We start from the raw sequence: 14,659 nt of genomic DNA, 5'->3' as shown, positions 1-14,659 counted from the left end.
CCATTTGGGGAGTGAGCCAGAAGATGGAAGACTTTTCTCTGTATTTCCCTCCCTCCCTGTAATTCTGCCTGCCAAATAAATGAAATAAATCTTAAAAAAGACTCTCTGAGGGAAACATTCAATCATCAACACTTTTTAAATAAGTTGTTTTGCTTTACACTATGCATTCAAGGTTAAGAACAGTTGCTTCAGACAGGTACAATCGGCTTTATTTGCTTCCCCAGGGTCCAACTCCCAACAATGTAACACATTATGCACATAAAGGAGGTGTTTTTACTCATGCCTGAGAGCTGTGTTGTCTCAGTTCCTAGTCTATTTTAATAAATAAATAAGGTGATTTTTGAGGATATATAATTTGCCTCATCTTTAAGATTCTAAAGGGGATATAATAGAACTTGAATTATTTCATGCTTGTGACCTGATTTCAGAAGCAAAATTGCACACATGATAACACTGAAGAAAAATGAAGATAGTAGATGAAGATTTCTCAATTGGGTAGCACTCATCAGATGTCTATAAGTACACAGAAAAAGGGAGAGATCCTCTTGACCTGTTGTAGCTGGATGTTTTGGATACAATTAGAAATTTGAAAGGTCTTTGGAGGACAAATGCAAAATAGTTAAGTGAATAGGACAGAAGCATATTATCTCCAGTCTTGTAGATACAATCTAAGGTTTCATTTGCTACAGCTCTGCTGCTAAAAGCAAATATACTTGTAGAAATTTTAGTTTCCAAAATCACTTCAGTAGCAGGAAAATTATGGAGTGCATACTTTATCTTTCCAGGTGATTATTGATAGGTACTCATTGCACTGAACATACACTATTCTCTAATTTGCTCTCCACATTTCAGTAGCTTCTAGCTGCCTTGTTCTTATCTTCAGTAAATCTTTTTTTTTATAGTTTGAAAATTTTAATTATAATTAAACTTTACTAAAAATATAAATTTAGAATACATGAAAGATTTCAATTATGAGTCTAAATTGTCATATATACAATGCTTTACAATAACATTCTTCAATGAGAATTTAAAAATCATCAAGGAAATATTACAAAGGAACAAAAAATAACAAGGGTAAAATGACACTTCAGATACTACATGAGACATAATTAATTTTTCCATTAAGTTTAGCTAAACAAGTATACAGTTATATTTTTAATTAATTAATTTATGAGGCAGAGAGACAGAGAGCTCCCGTTTGCTGGTTCACTCCCTGAATGACTCGAACAACTAGGGCTGGATGGGTCAAAGCCAGGAGCCAGGACCACAGCCTAGGTCTCCCTCACCGGTGGCAAGGACCCAACTCTGGAGCCATTATGTGCTGCCTCCCAACTTAACCACTAGGTGAAATGCTCACCTCATATAGTAACATTTAAATAGATTCATTTGCTTTGTACAAAAGAAACACCCTAACACAGTAGAGTTCTCATAACGCCTTGGCAAACACCAATTTGATGTTCTAGGATTTTAATGTGTTGTTAACAAATTTTCAAACTCAGGCAAGTTTGGAAATGTCTTCATACTGAATTCCTTCAACTCTTCATCCTTTTAAAGGTCCTGTTTCAATGACAATAGTAGCTGAAAAAGTCTTTTCATTGATGGATTCCAGGATCCCTTCATTTCCTCTGTAGCCTCCATTTAAAACCAGAATTTTTTTTTCCTGGTGCTGGAATTACTGTCTCTAAATGAGTCTGGTCGAGTTTCAGCTTGTCTCCAGAATCAATCATCTTTACAACAGCTGTATACTTGTCAATTACCTCCTTAACAATACCCTTTTTCTTATGATATTTCTCTCCAAGTTTCTTGGTTATAATTTTCACAATGATTTCAGGCTGTAGCCAGTAGTCTGTTCGGGCGGTTCTTTTCTTTTCCTCTTCAATCTCCATGATTTCATCAAGCGCAGATTTCTTTTTCTTCTTTTCTTTGGCCTGAGCTGAGCTCTGGGAAGATTCTTTTCGTTTCACTGCTGCTGCACTCCCTAATGTCTGCAGTGCACTCGGCCCCAAGGAGCTTGGTTTGGAAGTATCTTCAGTAAATCTTAACAAATCTACTATTTACCAAGTCTCTGCAAAAAAGTCTTACACTGAGAGAATGTAATGGGTATATAAACTCTTTAACTTGTAATTATGAACCTCAATATCTTATAATACGGTAGTCTTTGGGGCTCACTTTTACTTAAACTATAATTAAAAGAGCAATTCACAAGTTTGATATAATAAACAATCTATGTAAAGGCCACCAATCCTGAAAGAATATGAGCTTCCCTCTTGTCTGTCCATACCACTACATATCCTCGGGAATTTGTTTAATTACAGTAAAGACTTTCAGCATGAATAAGTACCATAAATGCCTACATATCGTGCAAAATGATAACCAAGGACCAGAAAGAATTGCCATACATGATTTATGACTAAGGACTAGCTGGATCTTTAGGAAGAATAAAACTCATTTTGTACAGTCCTTCTGTTTACTGAGTTTGTCCTTCATGTATGATGCTTCCTCAAGCTGTGTATACTGAAAAGCCAAAGTGTTCACAGAACTGAGTCATCAGCATTACTAACATATGTCATCAGTCTGCTTAGAGAACACAGTTAGCCCTGATCTCTTTTGATATTATCAACTATGAGTTTGGAAACCATCAAGGCAGAACTTAGAAAGAGCATTCACAGAATTAGCCAGAAGAAGAAATGAGTCCATTGCCTGTGAGAAAAGGAGGTTAATCTGACGATATACAGGTAAAAAAAAGGGGTGGGGTGGGTAGAAATGGAGAAAAATTTAAAAAATCTGCTTATGAAGAAGATATATTTATTCTTTAGCTACTATTCCCACTCCAAAACCAAAGAATAATTAATTAATTGCATTATAATTGAGCAAGAAAATAGCATAAATCAGAAGATATATTTTTATAACATTGAGTCATGTATTTGAAAGGCAGAGTTACAGACAAGACAGAGAGCGAGAGAGAGCAAGAGAGAGAGAGAGATCTTCCATCTGCTGGTTCACTCCTTATATGGCCACAATGTTCAAAGCTGGGCCAGACCAAATAAATGAGAGTCTGGAAGCCATCCTGGTCTCGCACGTGGGCACAGGGGTACAAGGACTTGGGCCATCTTTCCCTGCTTTCCCAGATACATTAGCATGGAACTTGATTGGAAGCAGAGCAGCTGGGACTCTAACCAGTGCCCATGTCAAATGCTGGCCCACTGAGCCACAGTACTGGTCCCATGAATAATATATTTTTAAAGGACTGTCATAAGGTATATTTGGAACAGGTTGGAGGTTGTACTATTCTCTTTCAGGATAATATTTTAAATGTGGGTTTAGAAATATAGTTGGAGTCCTTAGAAATTTCTATAATTTTATGTTAACAGATCAGTAATTCAGAAAACTGTTTATGTCACTAAAAATAGCAGAGCAATAATTGCAAGGATCCATGCTTTAAGCTGGCAAAAACTGTTAGAATCAAATTTTGAAGAACTTTGAGATCTTTTCAAAAAGTAAAATAACCAGGGGAAGACTTGCTAAAGAAAGCAGCTTTTCTTTTACGGTAAGAGAATATTTTAAATCGGCCACTTACCATCTCCCATACTCCAAAGAAGTAGCAGCCATGAGGACAATAGCCATTGAAAAGAAAGAAAAATGGACCTTACTCTGCAAGATTTCTTGTTGTGGGTTTTATGCTGGGTAGGGAATCTGACAAGGACTGGGTCAAAGACTTCCCTTATAGATATTATACTTGATGAATTAATTCATTTATTAAAGGACAAACGTTGCATGGCTCCATTTATATGAGGTACAAAGATTAGGCAAATTCATAGAGATAGAAAGTAGAATGGTGGTTGCCAAGGACTGGGGGAGTAGAAAGTGGGGAGTTATTTAATTGGCTCAAAGTTTCTGTTTGGGAAGATGAAAAGGTTCTGGAAATGATGGAAATGAACAAAAATTGAACATACTTGTTTTAATTATAAAGCATGATCTTATTTTCTTATATTTTGATTTTAATTGAATACTTATATATTTATGGGGTACAATGTGAGGTTTATATATATATAAGCATTATGGAATTATTAAACCCATCTATTTAACATATTCATGACTTCACATATCACTTTTTGAGTGAATACTTTTGAAATATGACATGCATAATTATTAAGAGTTATCACATTGTGTCTTAGATCTCAAAAACTTATAAAACGTACTGAACTGAAGCTTAGTATTCTTTTATCAACATCTCCTCATTCCTTACTCTTCTTCACCAACATCACTGTCCTGACGAAGCTTTCTAATCTCTAGTTCTATAAGTTCAAATTTTGATTTCCACAGAGATGAGATCATGTATTTGTCTATGTCTGGATTATTTCACTTAGCACAATGGTATATAAGAACATCCATATTGGTACAAATGACATAATTTCCTGCTTATTTTTTTTTTGACAGGCAGAGTTAGACAGTGAGAGAGAGAGAGACAGAGAGAAAGCTCTTCCCTTTTCCGTTGGTTCACCCCCAAAGTGGCCGCTACAGCTGGCACTTTGCAGGCTGGCACACTGCACCAATCCAAAGCCAGGAACCAGGTGCTTCCTCCTGGTCTCCCATGCGGGTGCAGTGCCCAAGCACTTGGGCCATCCTCCACTGCACTCCCTGGCCACAGCAGAGAGCTGGACTGGAAGAGGAACAACAGGAACAGAATCCAGCGCCCAGACTGGGACTAGAACCCGGGGTGCCGGCACTGCAGGTGGAGGATTAGCTTAGTGAGCCGCGGCGCCAGCAATTTCCTGCTTTTTAAAGCTAAATTATAACCCGTTGTGTGTGTGTGTGTGTGTGTGAGAGAGAGAGAGAGAGACATTTTCTTTATTCAATCATTGATGAATATTATGGCTGATTCCATGTTTTGGCAATTATAGAAGTTAGTTGAAGGATTAAATTTTTTAACTTTTATTTAGTAAGTATAATTTTCCAAAGTACAGTTTATGGATTACAATGGCTTCCCCCCCCCATAACTTGCCTCCCACCCGCACCCCTCCCATCTCCCGCTCCCTCTCCCATTCCATTCACATCAAGATTCATTTTCAATTATCTTTATATACAGAAGATCGATTTAGTATATACTAAGTAAAGATTTCATCAGTTTGCACCCTCTCCCGCTCCCTCTCCCATTCCATTCACATCAAGATTCATTTTCAATTATCTTTATATACAGAAGATCGATTTAGTATATACTAAGTAAAGATTTCATCAGTTTGCACCCACATAGAACATAAAGTGTAAACTACTGTTTCAGTACTAGTTGTAGCATTAATTCACATTGGACAACACATTAAGGACTGAGATCCCACATAAGGAGTAAGTACACAGTGACTACTGTTGTTGACTTAACAATTTGACACTCTTGTTTATGGAGTCAGAAATCTCCCTAGGCTCTAGTCATGTTTCCAAGGCTATGGAAGCCTCTTCAGTTTGCTGACTTCGATCTTATTTAGACAAGGTCATCGTCAAAGTGGAAGTTCTCTCCTCCCTTCAGAGAAAGTTACCTCCTTCTTAATGGCCCGTTCTTTCCACTGGGATCTCACTCGCAGAGACCTTTCACTCTTTTTTTTTTTTTTTCAGAGTGTCTTGGCTTTCCATGCCTAAAATACTCTCATGGGCTCTTCTTAAATTATATATATACATAATATATATTATATGTATAATATATATTATATATGTGTGTGCGTGTGTATATATATATATACATATAAATTATCTCAACAGTAAATGCATTTGACAAAATTTAGCATGTGGTGCCAGCACTGTGATGTAATGGGTTAAGCTCTAATATGCAATGCTTGACACCCCATATGAGCGCTGGTTCATGTCCCAGATGCTCCACTTCCAATCCAGCTCCAATTGATGACTTGGGAAATCAGTAGAAGATGGCCCAAGTGTTTAGGCCCCTGCCACCCATGTGGGAGACCAAGATGAAGGTCCTTACTCCTGATTTTGGCCTGGCCAGCCCTAGCCATTGCAGCCATCTGGGAGTAAACAGGAAGATGGAAGATCTGTTTCTCCCTCTCTGTTTATCCCTCGCTTTGTAACTCTTTCTAATAAATAATAAACAAAAATTATCATGTATTCATGATAAAACATCTTAATAAATTACACATAGAAGAAAAGTGCCTCTATAACTAGTACTCAAACCGTATTTTTCACTTTATGTTTCTGTGTGGGAGCAAACTGTTGAAATCTTTACTTAATGTATGCTAAGCTGATCTTCTGTATATAAAGAGAAACGAAAATGAATCGTGATTTGAATGGAAGAGGAGAGGGAGTGGATAAGGGGAGGGTTGCGGGTGGGAGGGACGTTATGGGGGGGAAGCCATTGTAATCCATATTCTGTACTTTGGAAATTTATATTCATTAAATAAAAGTTAAAAAAAAAGAAAAGTGCCTCAATACAATAAAGGCCATACATGAGAAGTTCACAGCCAACATCACACTCAGTGGTGAAAAGTTGAAAACTTTTCCTGTAAGATGAGGAAAAAAACAGCATGTTTAGTATCACAACTTCTACCAACATAAAAATGGAAGTCATAGCTAGAGCAATTATGTCAGAAAAGTAAATATAAAGCATCCAAATATGAAAGTAAGAATCAAAATTTTCTATGTTTGCTGATGATATGATCTTATATATAGAAAACTCTAAAGATTCTACTTTGAGGACTGATAAATTTAGGAAAGATGTAGGATACAAATTCAACATATAAAAATCACCAGCATTTCTACACCCAAACGAGGAACTATATAAAAAAGAAATTAAGAAAATCATTTACAATATCAAAAAATACTTAAGAGGTACAATTGTAAAACACTAATCAAAGAGATCCAAGACACAAATTAATTTAAAAACACATGTTCTTGAGTTGAAAAAATTAGCATTGTTACAATGTCCATGTTACCCAGAGCAATCTAAAGATTCAGTTCAATCCTTAACAAAATTCTGATGTAAATTTTCAAAGATAGGAAAAACATATGGAATCATCAGCAACTCTGAATTGCCAAGCTATTCTGAGGAAAAAGAATATAGAGGCACAATGCTGCCTGATTTCAAAATATATTACAAGCTATGCAATGAAAACAGCATGTTACTGGCATCAAAACAGCTACACTGACCAATAAAACTGGATGGAAAGTGTAGAAATAAAACCACACATGTACAGTCAATTGAATTTCAACAATGATACAAAGAATACACAATGGGGTAAAGAAAGTCCTCTCTGTAAACAGTGTCATGAAAACTGGACATTCATGTGCAGAAGGAAATGGCCCCTTCTCTCAGTGAATACACAAACTTCAACTGACAATGCCTTAAAGACTTATAGCTCAGACTGGAAACTGTAAAGTTACTAGAAGAAAACAAGAGAAATAATCCACTACATTGGTCTGGGCAATGACATGTGACATACGGCCCCAAAAGTACAGGCAAAAAAGTGATATACAAACAAATGGGATTATATTGAATTTGAAGTTTCTGTATGGCAAAGGAAGAAGCACAGTGAGGAGATATCCATAGACTTGGAGAAAATATTTGCAGACCATGTATCTGATAAAGGGTTAATATTCAAAATAAAGAATTATCACAGAATTCAATAGACCACAAAATAATATGATTAAAACTGGCAAAGGACCTCAACAGACATTATTCAAAAGAAGACATACCTATGGTCAACAGGTATGTGAAGAGATGTTTAGTATTTTTTATTATCAGGGAAATGCATATTAAAACTAGAATGAGGTATTACTTTGCCTGTTAAAATGGTTTTATCTAAAAGACAAAATATAACAAATGCTGGTGAGGTTGTGGAAAACATGAAATCCATGTACACGCTTGATGGGAATATAAAATAGTATAGTCATCACGATTTTGATTTTATATTCAAAGGAATTGAAATGATGACACCATAAGAGATCTGTATTCCTATATTTATTGCAACATTACTCACAATATGAATATATTTAATGCCATACAACTGTACTTTTAAAATGGTTGAAAATAACTATTATTATGTATATTTTATCACAATTTAAAATAAAATTAAAAATATTTAAAATAAGCTTACTCTATCCTTGGTATATGAATCAAATGCATATTCGTTGTTTTATATTTCATCCCTTTCCATATTTTTTTTGACAGGCAGAGTTAGACAGTGAGAGAGAGAGAGAGACAGAAAGAAAGGTCTTCCTTTTTCCCTTGGTTCACCCCCAAGTGGCTGCTATGGTCGGCAGGTTGCAGCCGGCACGCTGTGCTGATCCGAAGCCAGGAGCCGGGTGCTTCTTCCTGGTCTCCATGCGGGTGCAGGGCCCAAAGACCTGCGCCATCCCCCACTGCACTCCTGGGCCACAGCAGAGAGCTGACCTGGAAGAGGAACAACCGGGACAGACGGCACCCCGACCGGGACTAGAACCCGGGGTGCCTGCACCACAGGCGGAGGATTAGCGTAGTAAGCCTCAGCACTGGCCTCTTTCCATATTTATTTCAATCCAGTTTACAAGTTTTACTATCTTCTTCTTTTATTATCTTCTCTAAATGAATGTATATATCATTATATATCTACTTTTGGTGTTTCTTGTTTTCTAACAAGTAGTGGCAATAGGTTTTATTTGGGTAAAATTTTACTAAAACTCAGATTTTATTTTCAATATTAATTTCAGAATAATTAAAGATATCACTCTGAAGTAGTTAACATAAAATTAATTACTGTGACAAAAAATCTCAATATTTCCAATTAGGCATCATAGAATTTTATTTTTCATTCATGTAACTTTCCAATGTGGGTCAATATTTATAGTTATCAAGTGGTTTCTTCTATGAATAAGTTCTAACTTTCAACTCACTTACAGTTGTGGTGTTGCTCTCTGCTTAGCAGTAATGTGAATGGTTTTACCAGAACTTTTGCATAATATGGTCCTAATTTTGTATCTCTTTCCTGTGCATCTATTATGTGAAGTTTATGATCCTCACCATGAATATTTTGAAAGTGAAATATAATAGACTGTGCTTGCATTTAATGAAAAAAAAAGACAACTGGGTTTATGTTTCTTGAGCTAGAAATTTAATATTTATATTTTATTTGTATTCTTAACATGAATTTCAGTCATTTCATGTAATAAGCAAGGTATAAAATAATACCTGATGTATGGTTGCAAGAACACTTATCTCCCAGTTTCTCTTTTAATACATGTTTGTTATGATTTTTATTATGCATTTATACAATAATATCTATGTAAATATGTACCCACTAAGATTCCATTTCTCAGAGTGGGCATTTAGCACAGTTGTTAAGTCTCTGTTTGGGATGCCTATATCCCATGTTAGAGTTCCTAGGTTGAAGCCCCAGCTCCCCTTGAAGTTCTAGCTCCTTGCTAATGCATATCCTGGGAGACAGCAGCAATGGCTCAAGAAGTTAAGTCATCACCACCCACTTGGAGAGCTGGACTGAGTTCCTGGTTCCTGGCTTTGGCTTGGTCCAACCCCAGCTATTGCTGGCATTTGGGGAGTAAACCAGCAAGATCTCTTTCTGCCTCTCTTTCCCTCCTGCTCCACATCTCTGCATCTCAAATAATAAATTTTGATATTTCAATTTGTAAACACTGATCTATAACTAGTAACTTTTTTTCAATACTCAATAATTTATTAAAGTTTCCAAATTTACTCAACCTTTATTCTCTCTGGTAAGGTTCATTTTTCAAGATTCTAAGATCATTTTGGATTGAATCCCCAGTATTGCTCATAAAGATACATACTTCTAGAGAGAATGAACAGCTAGAAGTTATGTGATGGAAGGCAAGGAAGGAAGGATAGATCTCAATCACATACTACACTAGAAAACCAGTCATTTCAAATTGTAGTCAAATTGCAACAGTAAAATGTAAAGAAAATACTCTAAAATGTGCACAAGAAAAAAATCCAGATTAGTTTCAGAGGATCTTCAATTAGATTTAGAGCTGATTTTTCATGAGAAACTCTATGGCTAGGAGTGAATGGAGAGTAAAAGTCCAAGTCTTAACAAAAATGTTAATCCAGAATATTGTACCCTGCAAAACTCTCATTTATGAATTAAAGTGAAATAAAGACCTTCCATAACAAACAGATATTGAAAGAATTTTCAACACTCATTCAGCCTTACAGATGATGCTACACACAGAAACACAGAAATTCAGTCATCATTATGAAAGAATGTGAAGCCAGAAAAACTCCTAGTAAAATTACAAAGTAGTTACAAAGCAAACAATAGGAATATTTATGAAAAAAGGTAGGAACATGTTGTTACTTATCAATAATAAGATTGAATGTAAATGGCCTAAATTCTCCAATTAATACAGACTGGCTGAATAGATTAAAAACAAGACCCTATTCACTACCTAGAAGAAACATATATCACCAACAAAGAAACACAGTGACTCAAAGAGGAAGGATGGAAAAGGATATCCCATGCTAATGGAAAGCAAAAACAAGCAGGTGTAAAAACTTAAAAGAGAAAAAGAAGGGTATTATATAATGACTAAGAGAACAATTCAACAGGGAGGTTTGACTATAATAAAGAGATATACACCCAATTCCAGGGAGCATTTTAAATAAAAAATAAATGTTAATTGATCCAAAGGGAGACATATACTCCAAGACAATAGGGAGAGTTGAATACTCTACTTTTATCAAAAGACAGATCGACAAAACAGAAAATCAAAAAAGGAAAAATAGAGCTAATCTATATTACGGACCAAATGGACCTAACTGATATCTACATAACATTTCATCACAGAACTGAAGAACATACATATCTTTTCACCAGTGCATGGTACTTCTCTAGGATAGAACATATGCTAGGCCATAAAGTAAATCTTGGCATATTAAAAAATAATTGAAACCATACTATGCATCTTCTCTTAGAACAGTGGAATGAAGCTGAAAATCAACAACTTAAGAAACTCCAGAAAAGATGCAAACACAGGGAAGCTGAACAGCATGCTCCTGAATGAACAGTTGGTCACAGAACAAATCAAAAGGGAAACAAAAATTTCCTGGGGAACCGGTGCTGTAGTGTAATGGGTAAAGCTGCCGTCTGCAGTGCCAGCATCCCATATGGGTGTGGGTTGGAGTCCTGGATGCTCCACTTATGATCCAGTTCTCTGCTATAATCTGGGAAAGCATTAGAAGATGGCTCAAGTCCTTGGGTCTCTGAACCCACGTGGGAGACCTGGAAAAAACTCCTGACTTCAGATCAGCTCAGTTCAAGCCATTGTGGGCATTTGAGGAGTGACCCAGCAGATGGAAAACTCTCTCCCTCACACCTTTTCTCCCTCTCTCCTTCCCTCCTTCCCCCATGTTATTGCCTGTGACTTTGCCTTTCAAATCTATAAATAAATCTTTAAAACAGATTCCTGGAAAGGAATGAAGATGACAACACAACCTATGGTATGTAGCAGAAGCAGTGTGAAGAAGGAAGTTTGTAGCAATCAGTGTCTCCATCAACAAATTGGAAAGTTGTCAAATAAGTTATATAGCAATGCATATCCAGAAACTCCGAAACTGTAAATAAAACAAACACAAAATTAGGAGGAGGGAATAAATATTTAAAATTATAGAAAAAATAAAGAAAATTAAAATAAAAAAGTAAAAATGATCAGTGAAGTGAAAAGCTGGTATTTTGTAACCATTGGCCCAACAAACAAAAAAGAGGTAGAAGATCCAAATTAATGAAATTGGAGATGAACTAGGAGATGTAACCGCGGTTACTACAGATAGTAAAAGGAATCATCAGAAATTATCACTAACTGCTATATGCCAACATTTGGGAAATCAAGAAGAAATGCATAGGTTCTTGAACACATACAATACACTAAAGCTGATGAGTGAAGATAATGAAAACCTAAACAAACCAAAAACCAAGACTGAGATTGAATAAGTACTAAAGAACCTCTCAAAAAGGAAAAGCACAGGACAGATGGCTTCACTGCTGAATTCTACCAGACATTTAAAGAAGTAATCCCATCTCTTCTCAAAATATTCAAAAATATTGAAAGGTAGGTAATCCTCTTAATCTCCTTCAATGAGGCCAGTATCACCTTAATTCCAAAATTAGTGTGTTGGATTCCAGTATTATGAAATTACAATAAAGGAAGAGAACCACAGACCAATATCACTGATGAACATACATGCAATAGTCTTCAACAAAATATTAGCTAATGAAATCCAATAACATGTCAGAAAGATCATTAACCTGGACCAAGAGGGATTTATTCCTGGTATATAGGGATGGTTCAACATATACAAATCAATAATTGTGATGCATCACATTAACAAATTGAAGAATAAAAACCATTTGATTATCTAAATTGATGCAGAAAAAAGCATTTGATAAAATAAAACATCCTTTGATGATAAAAACCTTAAATTGGATGTGGAAGGAACATTCTTCAACATAATCAAGGCAATTTATGACAACCCCATGGCCAGCATCATATTGAATGGGGGGAAAGTGGCAAGTATTCTTCCTAAGAATCAAAACAGAAATGTTAACAATTGCTATTGAATATATTCCTGGAAATTTTAGCCAGAGCCATTAGGCAAGAAAAAGAAATCAAAGGGATATACACTGGAAGCAAGAAATCAAATTATCCCTGTTTGCTGATGTCTTGATCCTAAATATAGGGGAACCAAAGACTCCATTAACAGTCTATTGGAACTCATAAGTGAGTTTGGTAAAGTGGCAGGATATAAATTTAACACAAGAAATATCAATAGCCTTTGTATACACAGATAATGCCATGGCTGAGAATGAACTTGTAAGATCAATCCCATTCACAACAGCTACAAACATTTTTAAACCCTTTGGAATAAGTTTAACCAAGGAAGTAAAAGAACATAGAAGAAGATAGAAAAAAACGGAAATTCTTCCATGTTTGTGGATTAAAGAACTAATGTCATCAAAATGTTCACGCAATTCAAAGCCATTTATAGATGCAATCCCAATCAATATTCCATTGATATTCTCATATCTAGAATAAATGATGATAAAATAATATGGAAACACAAGAGACTCCGATTAGGTAAAGCAATCTTAAACAACAAAAACAAAGCTGAGGGCATCACAATACCAGATTTCAAGATATACCACAGTACAGTTAAAATTAAAAAGCCTGGTACTGGTACAAAAACAGACATGTAGACAAATGGAACAGAAGAGAAATTCCAGAAATCAATCTACACATATACAACAAAGCAATCTTTGATAAAGAGCTTAAATCAATACCTGGAGAAAACACTGTCTCTTCAACAATAGTTCAGGGAAAAGTGGACATCAATGTGAAGAAGTATGAAACAAGACACCTACCTTTCATCTTGTACAACAATCAACTCAAAAGGTAGCAAGGATCTAAATCTATGAACTGATACCATCAAATTACTAGAAAAGATCATTGGGGGAACTTCTGCAAGACATTGACATAGGCAAAGGAATCTTGGAAAAGATCCAAAATCATAGACAATCAAAACAAAAATTGACAAATGAGATTACATCAAACAGAGAAGCTTCTGCACTGCAAAGTAAACACTCAGCAAAGTGAAGAAGCAGCCAACAGAATGTGAGAAAATATTTGCAAACTATGCAGCTGATAAAGGTTTTCTACCCAAAATCTATAAGCTCAAGAAACTCAACAACAAGAAAACATGGGCAAAGGGTGCTGGCACTGTTGCCTAGTGGGTAAAACTGCTGCCTTAAGTGCTGGCATCCCATATGGGTGCCAGTTTAATACTGGCTGCTTCACTTTGATTCAGCTATCTGCTACTGACTGGGAAAACAGTGGAAGATGTCCCAAGTCCTTGGGCCCCTGCATCCATGAGAGAGACCCTGAGGAAGCTCTTGGCTCCTGGCTTTGGATTGGCCCAGTTCCAGCCGTTTAGAACATTTGAAGAGTGTACCAGCTGATGAAAGACATCTCTCTCTGTGTGTATATATATATACACACAGATATATATATATATATATATATATATATATCTTTCTCTCCACCTCTGCCTCTGCCACTCTGTAACTATGCCTTTCAAATAAATAAATCTTAAAAAAAACACAAATGAGCAAAGGACTTGAACATGCATTTTTCAAAAGAGAAAATTCAAATGGCCAACAAACACAGGAAAACATGCTTAGGATCAACAGCCGTCAGGGAATTGACAAATTAAAAACACAAAGAGGTTGCACTTCACCCCATTTGAGTTCTTCTCACATGGAAATCAACAAAAAATACATTTTGGGGAGGATGTGGGGAAAAAGGAACTCTGATCCACTGTTGGTGGGAATGTAAACTAGTGCAGCTATTGTGGAAGACAATATAGTGATGCCTTACAAAACTGAAAATGGATCTACTATATGACCCAGCAATTCTAATCCTGGGAATTTACCCAAACAAAATAAAATCAGCATATGAAAGAGTTATCCATGCTCTCATGTTTATTACATCTCAGTTAACAATAGATAAAATATACAATCAACCATGGTATCCATTAACTGATGACTGGGTAGGGAAATTGTGTGTGTGTGTGTGTGTGTGTGTTCATGCACGTGTGCACACACAGTACTACTCAGCCATAAAAAAGAATGAAATCCTGTCATTTGCAACAATATGGATG

General features: G+C 35.9%; 1 pseudogene; it reads right to left on the bottom strand.

The window, feature by feature from the left end:
• Positions 1 to 1,050: 1,050 nt before the first annotated feature.
• LOC138847562 (DNA/RNA-binding protein KIN17 pseudogene) overlaps positions 1,051 to 14,659 on the bottom strand; it is a 137,288-nt pseudogene continuing 123,679 nt past the window's right edge.

The sequence above is a fragment of the Oryctolagus cuniculus genome, chromosome X (genome assembly GCF_964237555.1).
Source record: "Oryctolagus cuniculus chromosome X, mOryCun1.1, whole genome shotgun sequence".
Classification (NCBI taxonomy): Eukaryota; Metazoa; Chordata; class Mammalia; order Lagomorpha; family Leporidae; genus Oryctolagus; species Oryctolagus cuniculus.
The sequence above is the reverse complement of the archived record's forward strand: the minus strand, read 5'-3'. Positions and strand labels throughout refer to the sequence as shown.